We start from the raw sequence: 22256 nt of genomic DNA on the forward strand, positions 1-22256 counted from the left end.
ACCCTCAAATCTTCACCAGTATCCTCAAAATTATTAGCTGGCACATACTAAAACACTCCCACTAGACAATGCCATAGATTATTTCAGTACAACATTCCTAAACACACTAAATAGCCTTGCACCACTCCACATGAAAAGGATCAAAATTAACTATGCTCCTTGACTGATCAAGCCCATTAAAAATCTAATGCACCTTAGAAATAAAACATGGAAACATTATCAAACTAACAAAAACTAAGACACCCTGTTACACTTTAAACAGCTCCATAATCTGGTAAAAAAGCTAGTGCATAAAAACAAAAAAGCTTACTACTTAAAACTGCAATCTAACCACAAACAAAACCACAAAAAATTCTAGAGTTCCATCTCATCTCTTCTGAGCCCTGGCACAAAAAACAATCCTTGCCCTCACCCTAACAAATGTCTTCGAGAAATTACCTCTCTCTTTAACTCTTTCTTTATAAACTCAATAGCCAACATTACCGCTCCTTTAATAACAACAGGGACAGCTTAAATGACATTTCTCCACCAAGCACCTCCCCCACATTCCTCATCTGTACGAGTACAACATCCCCCTCCAAATCCAATCCCCATTCTACCCTTAATTTCACTATCAACCCCATTTCAACCACAACTATTAAAAAATTACTCCTTAAGCTCAAAGCCTGCTCTAACGCACCTGATAACGTACCCCCAACATTTCTAAATATTGCTGCCGAAGCAATTGCATTCCCTATAAGTATCCTACTTAACAGATCCATTCATGAATCTTATGTGCCCAAATTATGGAAGAAAGCTTAAATTCTTCCTCTTCAGAAAGGGGAAAAGAACAAGGATAATTCCACCGTTTGACCTTTCACTATCCTGTTCCCTGTCTCTAAGATCCTGGAAAAGTTAATTCACATTCATCTGATGCCCTGTCTGCTTCATAACTACCTATTGTCTTCCACTCAACATGGCTTCAGACCTGGCCACAGGACTACAACTGCCCTTATTTCCTTCTTGGATACTGTCAATAGAGCTTGTGATAATGGAAAAATAGTATCTACCATATTCTTAGATCTTTCAAAGGCATTTGATACAGTTTACCACACTTTGCTACTATCACAGTTCACTAACTCTGGACTTTCACCAACCACTATCAACTGGTTCTCAAGCTATCTAAAAGACAGGGGATGGGCAGTCAAATGGCAAAACTTTATCTCTTATATTGACAGCTCTACTGGAGTTACTCTAGTCTCCATACTAGGTCCCCCCTCCTATTCAGTATTTTCATTAACAACTTCCACACAACTATAACCAATGGAACACTTATTCAGTATGCAGACGACTCAACCATCATCTGCACAGCTGACTCTATGTCTGAACTCCAACATAAAATCCAAACTGCCTTCTCCACCACAGAATCTTGGATGATTAAAAACCACCTATCCCTCAACCCAAATAAATCCAAGCTCATGATTTTCACCCCTCAAAAATCAACCTTGTTGGATAGGATAAAGCCATGTTCAATATCTACTCCCAAAATAAAACACTAATAGAAGTGGTCAGCCACATAAAACATCTAGGAGTATCTGTAGATGAACAGCTAACATCTGATAATCACCTGCAACAAAATATCCAAAAAACACATCAGAAACTTGGAATACTCTATAGGCACAAGCAGTTCCTCAGCCCCTCCACCAGACAAACCCTTGTCATCACTTGCCTACTCCCTTCACTAATGTATGGCATCCCACTACTTACCAACCTCCAAACCACTCTAAAAGCTAAACTTGAAACATGTTATAATAAAATTGCGAAATCTGCAACAAATTCCAAAAAAAACGTCTCCCATCACTGTACTGCTCTTCACTCCCTAAAATGGCTGGAGCTACCAAACTACCTCAACTATCTACAACTTACTACAGCTCACAATCTTATTTTTAAACCTTTTGATTGTCACGCCCTTAGTTCCAACTTCACTTTCTATCTCCCAAATAGGCCCCTCACATCTGAGAATCAGAACTTCTACATGTTCACAAACCAAACCTACCACCCGGCCAACTTCTCTTCTCTTACTCTTCAGACAAGAATTGAAATGCTCTTCCATTAGCAATTAGAACAATCCCAAATCTTGACCACTTCAAAATGTCTCTCCACACTTACCTATCTTCCACCTGGAACTGCACCTGCTCAGAGCCTCCTTGAACACTTAGCGCTAATCATATATTTTCTTCCAAGTGTCTATGATGTGCATTATCTAAACATCCTCTAGGCAATAATTTGTTTCTAAAAAATTTTGTAATCTGCTCACTAGATTTGTCTAGCCACTGAATTGCTAAGTGTATTTTTATCTCTGTAATCCAATACAATAGATAATGGTATCCTACCTATGTGTATAATTGTATTTGATTGCTCTTTTTAGTGTACTGAGGAGCTTTTCTCCTATGCAATAATTTGTCACTAAAAATGTTGTAGTCTGCTCACTAGTATTTGTGTAATGATTGTATTGTTAAGTGTGTTTTATCTCTGTAATCCAATATGTTATATAATGGTACGCTACCTATGTATATAATGGGATTTGATTGTTCTTTTTTATTGTACTGAGGAGCTTTTCTCCCCAGGCCTTCACTGAAAATGGGCTCTGTTTCAGCCCAGTGGACATACCCAGTTAACAAACTGCAAATAAATTGTACTCGGAGATCCAAACGCAGTCCATTCATTTTGCTGGCCAAAGTACCACTTTATTTAAAAATTTGTATTGATCTTGGGACTTAGCATAATGGTTAAAGTATTTACCTCACAAGGTACAGGGTTTGATTCTTAATTTTGGGAAATTGGCTAGGCTTAAAATGGCCTGCAAGGGCAGCTAGCCTAGTACTTATCTAAGCAACTATAAGAAAAAGAAAAACACACTTACAAAATAAAATAAATAATTATTTACACAAGTGTCTACCACATTTCTTATTGTACATATCACTAACATTCATTAAACAGCCAACCAGTACAAACTGTGCTTTCATTCTGTGGTTATTTTGTTCATTTTCATCCTAATTGATGACATTTGTTTTTGCCATACAACAATAACAGGTGTTACTTTTTAATTCACATTTTGCCACTCACACTTCCATGGAATATGCTAGTCAATGGCTGCTATTGATGATTTATTCTAAGTCATATTATAATATGAAATGTATGTTACTGAAGACAACATGTAATTTATACTTCTAACTATAAACTGCTAGCTATATTTGATTACTAACCTGTGAGTAATTACTCAGAGATCACCAAACAATAACGCTAATTTACTTGATTTGACAATTAGCAGATACTTAAAAGTATGGCACACGTAATCTAAAGCACAGAATGACAGACAAAACATTTAAAGAGAAAAATTAGTTCTAATACACTGAGTAAACTGGATTATAAAAGCCTTCTTTTGTTTTGTTCAAGTATTACATTAATAAGCCAAGCATGCAATAGCGTCCAACACAGTGTGTGTTACTGCAAAAATAATGCCTGACCAGGGGTGTTCTGAGGCTCAATGCCACAGGCCTCTTGAGCTAAGAGGTTGAAAGGTACACATACTTCTTAACCACTGCTGCCATTGGTCGATCACTCTCAGTCTCTCTCACACACATACACACACACACACACACACACACACACACACACACACACACACACACACACCCAGACAGAAACTTAAACATAAACACACACACACACACACACACACACACACACACACACACACACACACACACACTTTTCTTTCTTATTTTTAATGTTTCTTTTAATTTTACACTCACTAAACAGCAACAGCTGTTTAGTGAGTGTAAAATAATGGCTCAATCAGTCATACTCCCACGTTCATGCATGCATACACTCACACACACACACACACACACACACACACACGCACAGTTTTTTCACATTCTTTATTTCTTTTCATTTTACACTCACTAAACAGCAAAAGCACTGCTTAGTGAGTGTAATATAATGGCAATTGTTAGCTTCCTTACTGTTTTAAGTGCAAGTGGGTAGTACTATTTTATGAAGCATATTGTATCACTCTCTACTAATATTTTATAAACTGGGCAAAAAATTTCAAAACTGTTCTATTCATTAGTAGATGTGTCAATTAAAGAGACATCTGCATTTGTTTACAATCCTGTAAGGAATACCGCACAATATATCCATGTTATGTTGCCTATTACATATTTACTTCTTATTTTGTGACATGCACACTTCTCAACTTTATTGACCAAGAATCAGGAACAAAGCCAAAAATAATTTGGGGGGGGGGGGGGCAAAGGCCCAAAATCAGAACTATTTTAAATATTATTTTAATTTATTTAAAAAATTAAAAGAACAACAGTTTTTGCATCAATATGCATTTTCTGAACAATATAAAGTGTGAAACTGAAATGTCTGCCATTACTGACTGACTAATCCCTAGTGATTTAGCAGTAACTCAACCATTTTGCAAGGTACAAGGCAAAATTATAAGGCAAAATCAGGGACAACTAAAAGTTATGGTGATAGGCCCTAACCCTGCCATGGAGGGTATCATGGTTCTGATCCTCTTAGGTTACTGTTTGGAGCACCACAAGTATATTTTCATTGTAAAAACAATCAGGGTTCCAAGAAACAGATTTATATTGGAAAAAAGATCATATGGTGTCAGGATGAAAAGCTGTTAACTCTTCAGGAAAAATTGGTCCAAGTGAAAATGAAACATAGAATCACAACTGAGCAATCTAAAATGCAGTATTTTTTCTGGATAGGATAGTAGCATTTACCACCATGGAAATTACAGCACACTGCTGAAAATAAATAAGATCATTCAGCTTAAAATGGAAAAAGTAATGACTTAACTATTTACAGCCAGCAATAGGTATTTCTGCTCCAGGTAAGAGATGAACATAATGAAAACAGACAGTCATTGATTCCAATAACTGAACACTTTTCAAGTTAAATGTTTACTGATGTTATAAAAATAGAAAAAAAATAAAGGAAATGTAAAAGATATCTATACAGAAGAAGAATCAGTAGGTGAAAAGCACAAACTTGAGTGCTTTCTAGAATTTATGGTCCCCTTAAAGCAGCCAGACAGTAACTAGCCTGAATCTATCACAGCAACCTGTAAGTATGCAAAACTATGTCTGCAGGGCCAAAGGTGCTGCAAACCAAGAATTAACAAGAACATAAGCCAGTAATCATTAAGTGGGGGTGGCAATGCTTCAGGGAAGACAGTGCAGCTCAAGCAATTATCTACCAACAACAACGATATATCTCTACATGTTCTTTGACTAATCAGTACCTAATCCCTGTATAATAACTCATGTACACACACACCACTAACAGCTAGAAATGCCCGACAAACTTTAAGTTATGAAAATGTATCACAGTGATACATCAGGTGGTAAAAGACAACCTACTTATTAAGTAATACTGCATTTGTGCAGTATATTAAGATGCATTCTGCAGACAGCAATAAAAACTTTCATTTTACAACATATAATTATCATTATTCAATCTAAGGATTCAGCTTCATCACATAGTTTGAGGGCTGGGACAGTTAACTGTAACAGAAGTCAGAGAACTAACTAGATGAGTATTATCTATACAAGCTTGGGAAAACAGAATGCGGAGTGAATCAAATGAAGAAAATTGCATTCAGTAATGCTATTTTGTCACACTGGAGAATCAGAAAAGTAACATACTTCAATGCATGTTTAAAAAAAAGTCAAAATGTAACAGAAGGATGAAATGCTAACTTTGCATGCACTATGGTAATAAGCAATCAGATAAAGCTCGGTTTAGGGTGGTACTCTGTGTGACCTTTCTTTCATTATCTTTTCCAGGATCAGACAGAAAATATAGTGCCTCTGACGAACCAAAACAGCAACGAACACCTGTTAAAACCTTGGCAAGTGTTCCTTCACCTGTCTTTTCTACAAGAAACAAGTTTGATAATCAGGATCACTGTCCCAAAAAAAAAAATCTGAAGATAAGCATCAAACAAGAGTCAGAACTTACACTGTGTGTAATCACTCACCACTGTAAAATGATTAATGGCAAGAAAGGAAATTTTGCAGAAAAAAAGTATTCCCTTGCCAGCAGGCATCTCAAACATTTCTCAATTTAATGTACTGGACACTTTGTAAATTAATTGGAAATTATCTTTTCACTGCGTTACTGAAAAGGGTGGCAATCCATTACAGTAATTATTACTACACCAGACTAGCAACTTTTTAAATATTTAAGCCACCTAAATGCTAGTACTGCTATGAATATTACCTAATAAAGTGCACTTGCAAAAAATATCTAAAAATATAATTGTAACAGTTAGTATCTGGACCGTTAAGTGCTAATCACACATGGCTTTCTGAAAATGCTTTTCAAATGTTTGTGATATGTTTCTACCTGAATTTCTTTTGCAAAGGCATATTTATGGAATCTCTCATATCTACACACTACTGATAAAAGTTCCTTTTATATCTTACCATATTTTTATTTTTATTTTTTTTTTATTTTTTATTTTTTTACATTTGTTTACCGGGAAGGGTCCTTTTTACCGAGGAGGCCTGGAGGGAAAAGCTTTATACTAGAAAAACACATTTATTAAAAAGACAGCAAAAACAAGAATAGCAATGCATTACAAAATATGACAAGAATGCAATAGCAAAAGAAAGCATTAAAAGAACAATATTAAAAAAAGCATTGCATAGGTCATTAAGTATAACATTATTTGAATGAAGAAGTACGTATATAAAATTAGTTCCGTAACAAGAGAAAGACAAATTAAACAAATTGCTTGCATGGGAAGTACATTACATTAGATAAAAGACATGACTGAACAATGGTTAGTTATTGTTTTTTTTTTCAGACACCCTTATTGAATTATCATGTGTGACACAGGCAAATTTACATTCTTATAAAAGTAATAGGTTCATAGGTTTATACTAGGCTATCTGCCCTAAGGCATTTATAAGCCTAGCCAAAATTTTTGTGGCTTACGCCACCCCTTATATGAAGAAATACTGTGCCCATTAGTTTGTTGTGCCTCTGTCCAGCAGTGACACAGAGATGATTCCCGGGATAAACCTACGATCTCCCATCCACAGGTCAAGATTTCTCTTGAACAGAGCCAGCGAGGTGCTCTGCCTCACATGGACCGGGATTTTATTCCACAGCATAGGGAGTCTCTGAGTGATAAATCTATCCCTCCAGCACGTCCTATTTATATCCATGCTAAGGTTTAAGTCGCTTGCTCTAGTGGTTTTGGTGGATTTGGATTTTTTGAGGTGGAGCATGTCCATTAATTCGGGTTGGACATGGCCTTGTATGTCAGGCACATGTCACCTCTGAGCAGACGGTATGCAACTGAATAGAGCTGGAGTTTCTTCAATCTGGCAGCATATGACAGATTTTGGAGTCCCTTTATCCTTTTGGTGAGGAACTTTTGGGGTCTCTCCAATTGCTGCAGATGTCGGGTGCGATACATCCCGAATGGGGCATTGTACTCGATCATTGGTCTGATAAGTGAAGAGTACAGGGGAACAATGACCTCACTAGATCTGGATGTGAATCCCTTCATGATCAGGTTGGCAATGTAGAAGGTCTTTCTAACCACTTTAGCAACGTGAGTGTCAAAAGAAAGGCCACTGTCAACCTGGGTCCCCAGGTCCCTGATAACCTCTTCTGTGCTTACTGGATTGCCACCTATATGGTAGCTTGGGGTTACCTTGTTTTTCACGAAGGGTATGACTATACATTTTTTGGCGTTTAACTTCAGGCCATGGCTCTGGCACCAGCTATCTGTTTCCGTGAGTCCCTTCTGAAGGATATCCATGTCCGATGCACTTTCCACTATGGCGCCCAGTTTGCAGTCATCTGCAAACGTTGTCAGCCAAAGTCCTCCCATGTTGGCCTGTACTTCTGAGAAGTAGATGCCGAACAATAGGGGGCCAAGGACCGAGCCCTGTGGGACACCGCTTGTGACCGGCTTGGAGTCTGACATAACACCAGCAACTCTAACCCTGTGGGTTCTGTCCTTAAGCCAGTTTGCAACCCATCTTGTGACATATGGGTTTACATTTAAGCTGGTAAGTCTTTCTACAATACCCGAGTGGGGTATTGTGTCGAAGGCCTTTGCAAGGTCAAGGTAGGCTGTATGGACTGCCTTTCCCTCATCAATGGCCTTGGTGACTGTTTCGAAGAAGTTGACCAAGTTCAAAAGGCATGATCTGCCCTTGACGAAGCCAAACTGGGTTGGGTCCAATGTCTGCAAGTCCCCTATATCTTTGTTTATGAGCTCCATTATGATCCTCTCCATAGCTTTGCAGACTAGACTTGTTAAGCTTATGGGGCGGTAATTACCAGGGTCCGTAGAGGCACTGCCTTTGTGGAGTGGGACCACAGTTGCCATACGCCACTCCTTGGGCACGTATCCTGTGGTAAGGCTGAGATTAAACAGCTGCCTTATGTGCGGGTTTAATTCCTCATTTAGCTCGTGTAGCACACAGCCGGGGACACCATCCGGTCCCATTGATGCTGTGTTTTTAGCTTTAGAGAGAGCAGCTTTCACCTGCACATTTGAGATGTCTGGGAGGCTACACTCTGCTGGGATAGTTATCTCTCCTTTAGGGGGAGAGGGGGGTGAAGTTTGCACTGAACCTGTCTGCCAGTATGTTGGCAATGTCTGTGGGTTCAGTGATTTTTGTATCATTTTGGACTAATTCTGAGCATATCTGGGAGTTTCCACCCAGGTTCCTAACATAGCTGAAAAAGGCCTTATGATTGTCCTTTGAATCCATGGCAATTTTTCTCTCAAAATTGGCCTTAGTTGATTTTATGAGTGCTCGTATTTTTTTACTAATAATGATCAGGGGTGATTTCCCTTTATGGATTTTGTTCTATCATGTAATAGCTTTCTCCTCTTATTGTAAAGTTTGTTAATGGCTGGGGTCCACCAGACTGGACGTTTGCCCTTTGTGGAAAGAGTCTTGGTTTTATTTGGGATTGCCTGATCCATGCAGTCCTGGAGGTGTTCATAGAAGGCATTTGTAAGGGCTTCCGCAGCTTGGGTTGTGGTTTCCACTGGCTCAGGGGCCTTGAAGGATACCACACCAGTCTTGAGTAGTGTGAAGTTTGCTTTAGAGAAGTTCTTCACTGTGGTCTTTTTTGTTTGGGGTGGGGGCGGGATGTGGATTTCCAGTGAGATTAGTTTATGATCAGATCTCACCAATGAGGGATATACTTCCAGTGTGGAGCATTTTGTCCCCATGTTTGTGATAATGAGATCTAGTATATTTTCTCCTCTCGTGGGAACAGTGACTAGCTGTTCCATGGCATTTGAATTTATGAACTCCAGGAGCCGTTGGGCTAGAAAGTTAGGGCTTGAGTAATGTTCCCAGTCTATATTCAGGTAGTTGAAGTCACCCAATATGATGGTGTTTGGAGATACATTTATATCCTCCAGTGTCTTCAGGAAGGCTGTGTGGGGTTCCTGAGTTTGAGAGGGTGGCCTGTAGCATGCTACAATTTGTAGAGCAGTTTTGCCTATGGTTAGTTGCACCTGGATGGTTTCCGAAGCTTTGTGCATTGCCACCAACCTGGAGGTATGGGTATCCTTTATGAATATGGATACACCCCCTCCTTTTGTGGTGTGGTCCGGGTTTTGGGGCCGGAACGCATGATATGAGGTAAAACCTAATAGTGCTGGGGTGCTCTCAGGAGCCTTGAACCAGGTTTCAGTTACAGCACAGACATTGATGTTCTCCATACTGAGAAGGGCCTCGAGTGCATGCATTTTGAGATTTAGACTTCTGGCATTGAGCAGCATTACCCTCAGTTTCTTCCCATTTTTGTTTTCTAGGGTGGTAGGTTTAGAATTTGAGCCTTGCCTAAAAAAGGCACTATGGGGTGGCAAGAGCCTTAGCCAATATCCGGAATCCCAGGGGTGACAGGTGCAAGCCGTCCCTTGCGAAGCAGCATGGCTTGTCAAGCATGTCATCCCAGGCAGACAGACACTGGATCCCCTTTGAATGACACCAGACATTAAGCCAATTGTTAAAGCTGATCATCTTGTCTCTATATTGTGGCATCATTCTTGGTGAAGGAAGGATACTGCTCAGGGTCAGGGTCATACCTGCCTGGGCTACATAATCAGAGAGCTCCTCTATGTCTCTTTTCATGTAGTCCAGGGAGGTGCGTCTCAGGTCGTTCACACCAGCATGGACAATGACTGTGTCATATTTGTACTTGCCGTGGAGTGACCAGAGTGCTCGTGTTATGTGGCGGATTCTAGCCCGATAGACAGCTTATTGTGACCCTCTCCTTGTTCAGCCTGGTGAGTGGGACGTCAGTGTGTCTGACTATGGAGTCACCTATGACAAGTATGTTTGGTGTTGTATTTGGCCTTAAGGGCTGTGACTGCTTTGCACACTGCTTTTGTGGTTTATGTGTTGCTTGTGGGGTGTCTTGAGGTAGCAGTTGTTTGGGTGTCTGCTTTGGAGGCCTCTGCTGTTTAGGTAAATTTTACTCAGAGCCTCCGAGTATGTCTTTGTGTGTTTATGTGTTTGATTCAGTGGTGTGGTAGCATTATGTGAGGCTGGTTTTGTGGTGTGTGTAGTTGCCTTCTCCTCCTGTCTGGTCTTGCCAGTCCTGAGTTGAGAGAGCTCAGCCTCCAGTTTGGCTAAATAGCTGCATCTCTCGCAAGTATTTGTGTTATGTGGGAGGAGGAGAGGGTTGTCTGTGTACATGAGGCAGTTATAACATTGCTTCAAGATTCCCAGATTCACCAGCTGGACCGGAGAGGAGATTGACAACTGACCTTTGGACATGCTAGAATAATATTGGGAATTCCTTAATAATTGAAAACAAAGGCCAGTGGGGAGTGAGGGTGTAGTGCTTTTAATTTTTAGTGCTGACTTATATAATTGCTTTAGTGAGCAAGTGCCAGGTAACTTGAGTGCAATGTGTTACAAGTAACTAAATGCAAAATGACAAACAGTAACTTTCTTTCAAGTGAAACAAGGAACTAGTACAGTAAGCAATGCAGATATCACTAGTGATCCACAGAAGCTGAGAAGCCGCGTATTAGGTGGAATTAGCTTCCAGGGAAATAACAAGCAAACAAACAACAAGCATATAAACAAAGCTAGATTCAGCAGGCCTGGATCTAGTCCATGCTAGAGCAAACAAGGTGTACCAATTTCAGTAAGATACAGTTCAAATATTCAGGCACTATAAACCTTTAACCAGAAATTCCCAGCTCAGAAGGGCAGAGTCCAGCCACTTCTCCCACAAGAGTGCAGACCACGAACCTTCTTAATGTAAAATAACTGGCCTGAAGCCCAAGTGCCTAAACCAGAACTAATACCCTTGGACACTGGGCTCTCAATCAGCAGTTCCCAACTTAGAAGGATGAAAGCTACCTGTCCTGCCACCACAGTGCTTGCCACAAACCTTCCTAATGTAAAACAAATGGTCTGAAGCCCAAGTGCTTAATCCAAAAGACTTACAATGATAGCTATACTTTAATCAAGTTACAACCAAGCAGTAATAAATACAATTGAATACTTTAGAGAATGTCTGGATTAGTGCTCAAGTTACACAAACAAAGCTAGATCCAGCAGGCCCGAATCCAGTCTATGCCACAGCAAACAAGGCGCACCAACTTCGGTAAGAAGCAGTTCAGATATGCATGCACTATAAGCCTTTAACCAGAAATTCCCAGCTCAGAAGGGCAGAGTCCAGCCTCTCCTCCCACAAGAGTGCAGACCACAAAACCTCTTAATGTAAAATAACTGGCCTGAAAGCCCAAGTGCTTAAACCAGAATTAATACACTTTTAGAATAACAGACACTGAGCCCTCAATCAGCAGTTCCCAACCTAGAAGGATGTAAGCTACCTGTTCTGCCACAACAGTGCAGACCACAAACCCTCTCAGTGCAAAACAACTGGTCCGAAGCCCAAGTGTTTAAACCAAAAGGCTTAGAATGAGTTACACCAAGCAGTAATAAATACAATTGAGTATTTTTAAGATGATGCAAAAGTAAAATGAAGTAGGTAGAAACACAAGTACAGTAAAAGATAAAAATTTTTTTTTTTTTTTTTTTTTTTTTTTTATCTGAACAAGTGCTGAGATCAAAGAAACAGATTTGAGTGCTGAAACTAGAAAACTGGCTAGTTATAAGAAAAAAAAAACAAGCCAGAAGGCTTCCCTCAAACACAGAAGGGCCTGGGGGCTCAGAAGCCTACAAATAGTCTATACCACTTAACAGGAAAGGCAGGAAATAAGCTTATTTTTTTTGTCTGTTTCCCAGATGCTCTCTTTGTACACAGTAGGAGTGCCTGAAATCAGAATATGATCTCACTGCACTCAGTTGAGTGAGCAAATGAGATGGGCCCAGAGGCAGGCTGAGGGGCGGGCAGTTTCAAGGCCACCAAGATTAACACCAAAACAAAAACAGGGAGGGTGCGTGGGAATAACTGAAGAGCAGAATAACTGCCATTTGAGTTAAATATTCCTTCAACACAGTTTAAATCAAATTAAATACTGTATTTTTTTAAAAAAAAGTGCAGATAAAGGTACTTAAATTCTCTTATACGTCCAGTTGAATATAACCAAGTTCTTAGCTGGCCAAAGCTGAGGTTTTTAAGCAATAAAAATTTCACAATGCACCACTTAAAAAGGCAAGGACAGGAAATCAAAGAATGTGGCTACCCCACACCTGTAATTACTAGCAAATAACACACTAGCTTCAGTTCAAGTTACTAAAGAGCAGAATAACTGCCACTTGAGTTAAATATTCCTTCAACACAGTTTAAATCAAATTAAATACTGTATTTTTTTTTAAAAAAGTGCAGATAAAGGTACTTAAATTCTCTTATACGTCCAGTTGAATATAACCAAGTTCTTAGCTGGCCAAAGCTGAGGTTTTTACACTTTTAGAATAACAGACACTGAGCCCTCAATCAGCAGTTCCCAACCTAGAAGGATGTAAGCTACCTGTTCTGCCACAACAGTGCAGACCACAAACCCTCTCAGTGCAAAACAACTGGTCCGAAGCCCAAGTGTTTAAACCAAAAGGCTTAGAATGAGTTATATAATTAACATAACAAACATTTTACTTCACACATATTGCTATATATCATATAACTTAAGCATCATTTCATAAATTATTCAATTCCAGACTTTTCTTTTTTAAACAAGTAACATCTTTATTAAACCATCAGTTAATACATAGGCAATCACACATTTATACAAATGAAAACAAACCACACCAACACAATCCTAATTGCAAGCATTTTACATCACAATCCATACTGACACACACCCAGTTGCAAACATCATATATCACTTACAATCTACCCACTCTTTTTCAGTCAAACATTACATAGTCATTTAAGTCCTACCTTCTTTTAAACCTCATTCCTCCCCTGTATGTACTGTGCCCACAATTCCCATTTTTTTCCTATGTAGTTTGCTCCTACCCTTTTCTAAAGATCTCAGTTCCTGTTGTTTATCTCTGTTATTATAGTCACTACTTCTAATATAGTTGGTTTAGATTTTGATTTCCATTTTCTAGTAATTGCTTTTTGGCAGCCACCAGCATTAGACACAGTAAGGCCTTACCATGCCTAGGCAATTCCAATTCTGTATCATAGCTCAGAAAAATCATCTCCCTCATCAGACTAATCTGCCCACCCAGCATCTCTGACAGTGCATCCCACAGGGAATCGTTAAAGTCTCCCAACTCACTGCACTCCCAGAAAATATGTTCTCAATTACCTCTTTCTTCCCTGTCACACCTCCAACATTTCCTGTCTGCCTGAGGAAAAATTCTCCGGCACCTACTTGGCATATAGAAATATCTATACAAACAATATAACATAATTCATACATGAAGAGAGAGAGAGAGACACACACTAAAAATGTACAACAAAAATCAGCTAATTGTTACACATGGTAGCCAGACTTATTCTTAGGCACTATATAGTTAGGAACATAAAGGGAGAGATAGTTGGCAGTGGAGAAGGAGTAAGTTGAAAATAGACAGAATTGGTTTGGCTAGAGAGATAGATGGGTGGCAGAGCAGGAAGTTGGTAGGATGCTGAAAAATAGATAGATTTAATTTGGATTAAGTGACAGAAGGAAACAGTGTGGTTGTTTGATAGAGTTGGTAGAAAGAAAAAATGTTCAGCCAGGAATAGAGTGGGAGCAGAGCCAGTTATTTGTTAGGTGTTCCCTAAGAAGTTGTTTGAATTTTGGTGTATTGGTAGCGTTTAGTATTGTCTGAGGCATGGCATTCTAGGATTTAGCTATTCGTTTTGAAAACAGAGAGTTGCCATGACAACTACTGGACTTAGTACTTTAAGCAGTAGTTTGTTGGAGGATCTCAGGGGCCTGGAGTTGGTGTATGGCTGCACTAGGTTCTTGAGTGCAGGGCAGTGATCTGGGTAGTGAAAGATGGAATGGGTGAAAGTTAGTTGATTAAGGGATAGAAGATTAGGTAGTTCAAGCCATTTAAGTTGGCATAACGCTGTGCAGTGGTGTTCCCTGTAGGGGAGGTTGATAGCAAATCTGGCAATTTTATTGCAGCAATACTCCAGTTTGTTTAAATCTGATTTTCTGAAATTAGTGAATATTGGTGAGGAATATAGTATGGTGGAGAGTAGATGTGTCCTGGCTACAGAGTGCCTAGTGGAGTCGGTCAGGTATGGTTTAACTCTGCAGAGTGAACCTAGCTTAATATGGACCATTTTGATGGAAACAGCTAAGTGTTTGTCAAATTTTAGCCTGTCAGTTGTGACTCCGAGGAGTTTAGTGTGAAGGACAGGTTTGATTTTAGTTCTATTAGAAGAGTAGATTGTGAAAGTGAGAGAGTAATTGTGTGTTTTGTTATTAGTGAAGAGCGTGAGCTTTGTTTTATTTAGATTGAGAACTAGTTGGTAGTCTGAGAGATAGTTTTCGATATGTTGGAGAGATTTTTGTTTTTTTGTAGGAGTTCAGGTAAGGAGGGGGCTGAACATATATATATATATATATATATATATATATATATATATATATATATATATATATATATATATATATATATACTACTGCTTTACTATACTATCTAGCTTAATCTTAGCTTAATCTAATTTCTCCTATACTCTCAAGCTTCATCTAATTTCTTCAAGAAACTGAACTAGCAGACTTAAATAAACTCCATATTTGTAAATATTGTAAAAATCCGAAAAAAAAAAAAAAAAATTTTCAGTTTTTGTTATATACTGTCTCACAATGAATATTACCATTTTTCCTTTGAATGTATGTAATTCCACTGAATGTATGAACCATACTACTGTATCTCATCTCCAAAATTATGTAACCTTTCTCATTTTTTTGTAACCCTTATCATACTACTATTGTACATGGAGCTTTTCTCCCCGGGCCTCCACTGAAAATGGGCACTTCTTGGCCCAGTGGACTTCCCCGGTAATCAAACTGAAATAAATAAATAAATAAATAAATAATGAAGTTTGTTTTGGTGTTTTTGTTGCAGTGTTGTGTGCTATAGTTTTTTCTCCTGCCTGATTTGTTTTTTAGCTAGGTTTTGTAATTGTTGTTAGGTGAGAAGGGAGACTTAGTCTTTGGTGTCATGACAGATAGACCAGGCTCTGTGTCTCTGTTTCAGGAGGTGTTTAGTGTCATTAGAAAGCCATGGTATCTGTTAAGAGTTAGTGATGATCTTTCTAAGGAGAGCTAGGTTGTTTAGGATATTGAGGAATTTTTCATTGAAGAATTGCACAGCCGACTCTAGATGGAGCTGTTTTAAAGGGGACCGGTTGCATTGTTGCAGGAGGGACTTAAAGAATTTTCTGTGAGTTTTTTTTGTTGTGGATGTGTGTATAAATTATGCTTTTTGAGGGCCTATGCACTGCCTTTGTAGGTAAGTGGGTAGATGGTCAGTAAGGCTGTCTGGGAGACAACCAACTTGGTGACAGAAAGAAGGTTCATTTGTTAGAGTCCAGTATAATATTGATTGTTTATGAAATGTTTATCAAGTCTGGTGGGGAACTGAATTATTTGATAGTAACCATGGAGGTTAATAATGAAGGAAGGATTATCTGAAGAGAAGATGGGCCAATCCAAACTGACATCCCCCTTTATAATAGTTTCTTGGCTAAAGGTTGTAGCACACAAACCAAGGAGATCTTCAATAATGGATAGGTCGTTACCTGGGGGGGTGTAGATGGCAATGATAATAATGTGCTTCTTAGGGTTAAGTTGTAAGCGAGAGATTAAAATTTTAGAGTGACTGAGATTTGGGGGAGGGTTAGGTTGAAGACGTTCCAACTTATTTGCTTCTTTGTATTTTATGGCTATGCTATGCTGCTGCCTCACTTATGGGTCCTGACTAGTCTGGGGATTTATACCCATGGATTAAGATCTCACTATCTGGTATTATATATATAAGAAGGTGGAATGGTCATGCATACTGATAAATGCATACGTAACATATCTTAAGCAATGTGAAGCACTACTAAGCAAAGTTTACTAGTATTAAGCACAGTTAAGTACAATTGCTCATAGCTTAGCACTGCTTTAACTAGCACAATAGTTTTGCGCTGAGCTGTGCATCACGCCAACTAGCGCAAACAAAATATGTCCGCGCGGAGCTGCGCACTGCACTAACTAGCGCAACGTTGGGCAATGTCGGGCAATGTCGGGCAGCATAGAGCAACGTAGAGCAACGTCGAGCAACGTTGGGCAAAGTTGAGCAAAGTCAGCTAAACACAGCCACACCTCCTAGCCGGTCTGGCCAGTAGTAAAATAAAAAGCAATGACAGGCCTTGAACCCGGGATACTGTGCGCCATAATCACAGTACTAAACCACTAAGCCATGACAGCTTTAAATATGGATGCATTTCCAACACACTCATATATATCAATGGAAGTTTACCCATTGTTAAGCAGGTTTGCTTTAGGCTGAGATTTTTCAAAACCAGCCAATCACAAATAAGTGTGGGAAATGAGGCATATTTAAGCTCCATAGGCAGGAATAATTGCCATAACTGGTTGTAGCTCCCATCTGCAGACAGTATGGCCGGTGTTGGAGAGGGCTCTCATTTTCGAGCGCAACGGTGGGGCATTGAGGAGTCAAAAGTAATGGTTTGGCTCCTCATCCATCATCATGATGCAAGACTCCTGCAGGGCCAATTTCAGGGCATTGAGTACAAAGTGGAAGCCTGGAACCATCTAGCACATGATCTCACCAGTGCCACAGGCATTCCTCAGACTGGTGAGCAGGTCAAATACCACTTCTCAGACCTGAAGAGACGCAAGGAGGACCGACTGAACCAGTGGATACAGGAGGCCCGTGAAATGGAAAATGCCCCACTACTGAGTATGTAGCCATGGCATGAAGTATGTAAGAATTGCTATTGTAGTCTATGTTATGGATAGGTATGTCTCAATATCCCTTCATTTACTTCACAGCTGCAGATGTCCTTGCTGCAAATCAGCAAGCCTATGCAGATAGGCTGCTAAGGCTGCATCACCAGGCAGGTTAGTAATTATTCTGCATGTGTTGTCATATAAAAGGAGTGAGAGAACCTGAAAAAGAGTGTTGTAACCCATTAATAAAGGTATAATGAGTGTTGAATAACTTCTCTGCATGTACTGTTATAGAAAATAAGTGAGACAGCATGTAAAGGTGTTGTAACCCATTAATAAAGGTATAATATGTCTTGAATAAAAGACCTCTGCATGCACTGATATGTCAAATAAATGAGAGAGCCACTAGAAATGTGTGTAATGTAATTAATAAAGGCATAATTCCTGGAGTGTTTCCATGTCACTTTCTTCGATATGTTGTTGTACCCTTGCATTATAGAAATAGTACTGTTGTATTACGCACATGGGTAGGCCCATCTAAAGTGGATGAAGGGAGTGCCATTAGCTGTTAAGCATATATACAGTCCTCAACTGTCGGTTCATGACCGGCATGTACAGGTTAATCTGGCACATGAGTAGCTTGTTATTGTGTTCCCCAAAAATGTCAGTGTGCTGCTAGAAATGTAGGGGGCTGTCAACATACACCTGATAATATCACCTGAACACATCCAGATATGTAGATATATAAATATAAATGAAATATATAAATACATAGCAGTAACATCTGCATCCAGGACAGTTTGTATGTCAGATACAGGTCAGGTATATCAAGAACTAGCAAAACCCATTTTACAATTTAACGGATATTGCCTACTGTAATAATACATGTAGGAGATATATAACTGCAGTCAATAGGAATGTAGCGTAAACTATAAGTATATATAAGTTGTTAATGGAGGTATCTTTTTACACCCTACTGTATGTGCATAAACAATGCAATTCCACACCTCAATGGGTATGTCTAATCTCATAACATTTGTTGGGACACATGTCCTATTGGTTTGCAAATATCTGCATTTACTTAGATGCATATGCCCTGTTCACATACCACAATCTTGGTGGCCTGTTGCCACCAATCAATCCTGCATGCTGTTGGAATGTCCACTGTTGTTCTATATATGCATGTGTTATGCTTGCTGTTCAACTGTTGGCACTCTGGTGTGTTGGGTTAATGGGAATACTACTGTATGCTGTTACAACTAAATTGGAATGCTGTTGGCTATTACTAACCCATATTGTCATTAAATCCTCCTAAACATAGAACGTATGGGAAGGCCGGTCCCAGCGGACCCACCTGTCCCACTTCAGCTGGCAATGGCACCTGGCACCAGCAGGTCCGATGCCCAGCCCGGGACCTCCTCCTCCATTGGTCCTGTGCCACCTTCGGGTGGAAGCGCTGCAGGGGATGGGGCTTGTCCCCCACCATGCAAACGTGGCCGGAGGAGGGCCACCTATCATCCTCCGAACAGTCCGGGCTGTGGTGCGTAGGGAGCTTGTGCATTCAGTCGCTGATCCTCTATGCCAGCTTGAGGCAACAGTGATGTGACTCATGGGTGAGCCTGCCCCTCCTACGCAGCCCCCAACACAGCCACCCTCTGGGCTGTGAAGGTATAGTGGTGACTGCCCATGGGTGGGGATCTCAGTTCCACTGTTGCCATCTGTGGGCTCATGGGCTTGTGATTTCCAAACACCCTTCCCCATCAATGGTGTTCACCCACCCCATGTGTAATATTCCGCTCATGTATGCATCTTGTTTGTCTTATCTGTTTACCTTCCCAACCTACCTCCCAAAATATACATACTTTTCCTACCCCACATTCCACTCTTACCTGAAAAAAAAAAATGGGCAATCTGCTCCCACAAAAAAATTACACCCCATACATAGCTGCCCATTTTGCACACATGTCTGCTTGACATATAAACTGAAATTTAATTGGCAATACAACATACTCCGTTGTCCTCGCCCCTCTCTCAGGGGTGGAAGGTTTCAAATTTCCATCCAAATTACTAGTATATGCACAGCTGTTGCTGTTAAAGAAATGGGCAGCTATGGACCTTCCCTACACCCGTCCTGCACATCCCAAGCTGTTTTTCCTACTGTCTTTCTCTCTTTGTACCCCTTTTTCACCACTTTCCTATCTCCCCATTTTCTTTTCTTTCAAAGAAATGAGCACGGGGGTTAGTGAGAGTAAACACCTTTAAGCAGTAGTTAGCGGGTTTGCACGAGTGTGCGCCTGTGTGCACTTAGCTAAGTATTGCTAAGCGTTGTTCAAACCCGCGCAAACCCACTTACAACTGCTTAAAAGTGCCTTAGTCACCCTGCATGTGAGGGGCTTTGTTCTGCTCAGCAGCAAAATAAAACACCAATGTCAGTCTCGAACCCCGGACCTTGGACACACTAGACTGCATGAAGCACCACTAAGCCACAATAGATATACAGCAGGCTGTTGCTGAAATATATATATCATGCATCAGAATGAGTGAATGTAAAGGTAAGATAGGAATGCCATAACACAAAACCTGTTCTGTGGAACTTTACCAGCAGTTGTTGTGGAATAGCATTACATGACTGTGATAACAGAACCAGCCATTTTAGCAGTAAATAATGTTACAGCAGCACTTTACAACCCCCACACAGTATCATAGCAGGACAATCCCCAACCAAATGTACAAAATACCTGTGTGTTCAAGGTCCAGCAAGGATGTAGGTAGGCATACTCAGTACTGGAATTGTCCAGTTTTTATGAGCATCCTGTGCTAATGTCAACCAAAAAAAATCAAACTGTGCAGAAGTGAGTACATTAATATCCACAGTATAGCAGTTCACAAACAGTTCATGTGCCAAATGAAAACATCTCAATAACTACGTATGTATGGCAGCTAATTGTATAAGTAGAAAAGAAACTACATACTCCCATGTTTCTTGTGTTAGCATTTGTAGGGGTGAGTACAAATCTACACTGTCAACTGTGTACTGGAAGTGGCAACATTCAGGTCTGAGTACAACATTCAAATTACTGGCTACACCCCTAGCATTAGTTATAAGAAGTATACCAACCTTCTGACTTACACAACGGTGTCCACAGCAAACAAGCATGGTCCCCACTTTGGAAAGCTGAAAGGGCTACGCCTACCTGACTTAGCAATTTATAGCATTGGGTTGCTATGACAGTGAGTACTGCAAGTACAACACAGCAGGCTGCATGCAATTGCCAAATGGTGGCCACCAACTGGTGCAGAGGCCATCACATGCACATGTGCAGATACCCATAAAAGCAGGCTGTACATGCTGTCCACACATGCAATCATTTCATTGCAGGTATGGAGGGAGGGAGAGAGAGAGACACGGACGCAGATGCAGACAACAGCTGCAGAAAAAAAGAAAAAAAAATATATATATATATATATATATATATATATCAAAAGAAAAAGTTATATATTGAAAGAAAAAAATAAAAAATAAAAGAATATATTGCAAAAAAATATATAGGAAAAAATACACTGAAAAAAGATATATTGGAAAAAAAATAATATATTGAAAAATAAATAATATATTGAAAAAAAAATATATTGAAAAAATATATTGTAAAAAAATATATATTGAAAAAATATATTGTAAAAAAAAAAAATAATATATTGAAAAATAAATAATATATTGAAAAAAATAAATATATCTCAAAAAATAAATGAGATATAATAAATCTATTACAAAACACACGGAAACGACAAATACGAACACTTACAAAGGAAAGGTATGTAACAGCTATGTATTTACTGGCATGTAGTAGATGTTTATGAAGAATACTCTACATAGTTTGAATCATCCATATGTGGCAGCAGTATGTATTTATGCACAGATGCCCTGCATAACGACTGGCATGGAGAAATCAGTGTGTAGCTGTGTGCAGTGGGATATGACTGTGACATATGTAGTTCAGCATCAAATGTCAAACATCTGATCCATGTTATCTGTGTTCTGTACAGTAGTGTGTACAATGTCTGTTTGGGGGAGTAGCGCATACAGTTATATAAACATGGATGTGACAGAGTAACAAATGCATGATAGTCATATTAATGTGTAGCTTAGCATTGGCAACAGCTGTACCAGGCTAGTATGCTAATCTAGCATTTGCAGCTATATATACACCCTCTAATATTACTGTGTGCTCACATGTGACACCTGTTCATGTTGCAGCAAGGCCCAACAGGTCAGCCATGAGGTACACAAACTTACAACAGTGTGGACCTTGTGTGTGTATGGCACACACATACTGAGAGATCTGTCTGTGTCAGATATATTAGCATCTGCACATGTGCGTAGAGCAAGGGACATACTGCAACTGTTTGTGAAAGGTGGACATATATATGTTGTTGAAGGTTGTTATGTGCATATTTCTATGTAGGTTGTAGTGTGTGGCAAACAAGACAGCATACAGTGCTGGTATATAACATGTGGTGGTTAAACGCTGTGGGTATGATTCATCAGGTTTGCAGTGTTGCAGCCAATGAGGCCTGCTAAAGCTACATGGGCTGAGAACACCTTCAATGCATTCCGCACAACACTGTGCAATATTATGACATAACTATACCTCACAACCTTCGCATAATTGATATCCCCACCATGAAAGGTGGACTGTATATGTGCCTATATGTATATGTATATCTATATGTACACCAATGGATGTTTATATGTATGTGTGTATATATATATATATATATATATATATATATAGAGAGAGAGAGAGAGGGTCATATTTACTGCAACAAATGCCTGGTGACAAAGCCATGGACTCAAGCTCAATGTTGACACTGC

The sequence above is a fragment of the Protopterus annectens genome, chromosome 4.part0, assembly GCF_019279795.1.
Source record: "Protopterus annectens isolate FY-2018-M chromosome 4.part0, PAN1.0, whole genome shotgun sequence".
Taxonomy (NCBI): Eukaryota; Metazoa; Chordata; order Ceratodontiformes; family Protopteridae; genus Protopterus; species Protopterus annectens.